General features: G+C 60.6%; 1 protein-coding gene across 1 annotated transcript in view; it reads right to left on the minus strand.

Moving 5' to 3' along the window:
• Positions 1-87, minus strand: part of LOC115279840 (serine/threonine-protein kinase LMTK3-like) — a 3,389-nt gene extending 3,302 nt beyond the window's left edge. Inside the window, exon 1 of the mRNA XM_029924343.1 lies at positions 19-87. The gene's annotated coding sequence lies outside the window, so the exon portion shown is untranslated. The remainder of the gene's footprint in view (positions 1-18) is intronic.
• Positions 88-1,459: the final 1,372 nt, after the last annotated feature.

Raw genomic sequence — 1,459 nt, forward strand, 5'->3', positions numbered from 1 at the left:
GCTTACTGGCTCAGGTACCCCCCTCCCCCTCTTTGAAGGGACAGACAGATGAAGGGATGGAGAGGCGGACAGAGGAGAGGAGCTGGGGAGCCGGGGTTGCTGGGGTGGGGGGGGGAGAGGGTAGGATGGGGGGGAGAATGAGGGCCCCGCCCCCGAGGGCAGCCAGGATTGGGGGAGTAGAGAGCCTGTCAGAGGAAGGGTGGGAGGAGGGAGGATGGAGGGAGGATGGAGCGTCGTCATGGCAACTGGCTCCCAAGTAGCATTGGCTGCCAGGAGGGAGGGGAGGAGGAGGGACAGACAGGGACCAGCAGACCCTTGCGGGGGGCGCAGGGCCCACAGTGCCTGGCCGCGACACTGCCGGGACACGCCAGCAGCGTGGACACGTGTGCTCCACGCCAAGATGCAGATGTCAGACAGGCCCTCGCAGCCTGCCACACGTTGCAGAGACCCTCCTCGGCAAGCACATCCCATACAAAGGTGGACAGCCATCGGCAGACGGGGACACGTACACGTCACACACAAAGACGCAGGGACGGCGCGCTGCACCGGGAAGGCACGGGCAGGCCAGCCCCCGGCGCAGATGCGCCCTGCCCCACGGGGACAGCCGGGCATCGCTGAGACCCGCAAGCGCCACGAAGCCCCCATGGACAAAGATCGACGCGGACACCGCGGCCACACGCCGAGGCACTCGGTCACAGCACACAGACATCCCCGGGACGGGCAACAAAGAACACCCGTGGCTCCTGGCATCACACACAGACACACAGCTCGGCACATTTCACAAACACACAAGACTTCATGCTCACTGAGGCACATCAACACGCAGGTGCGGGACGCAAACATAGACACACGGGCCCCATGCGCAAATACGCGCGGACACGCAGCAGGTGCACGGAGAGACGTGCATATCCCAGACACAAAACTACACACCACACACCTATTCACAGCTGCAAGGAAGATACACACAGCTCTCACACGGACCCCCATGTAACACACCCCGGTGCACGCCGACAGTCCCAGCTCATACATGGAGAGAGACAGCATTTCCCAAACATGTGGCACGTATACAAAGCCATCCAGGTCGGGCCCCAAAATACACGCAAATCCATCACTCACTGATGCATCCAGACACCTACCATATACGAACGTGCTCGGTCACACACATTGCACACAAACACTCGGCTACACAACGTGGGCCCACGTCAGCTGCATAGACACAAAGATACACGCGTCACCTCCCTAAACACACGGAGGACCCATCACAGAGACACCCGCTGCGTTTCAGACCAGGTGGCAGAGACACATTCCCCCTTCCTTTACACACAGCACAGACATACATACACCCGGGGACGCACAACATACACCGAGATGCAGTCACGCGCTTACATATAAAGGCGCACACACATCACAAATACCCACGTTTCCTGTGAGGTTACTCGGCCACCAGCGGCCAGAGACA

Source organism: Suricata suricatta, chromosome 16, assembly GCF_006229205.1.
Source record: "Suricata suricatta isolate VVHF042 chromosome 16, meerkat_22Aug2017_6uvM2_HiC, whole genome shotgun sequence".
In the NCBI taxonomy this organism is placed as follows: domain Eukaryota; kingdom Metazoa; phylum Chordata; class Mammalia; order Carnivora; family Herpestidae; genus Suricata; species Suricata suricatta.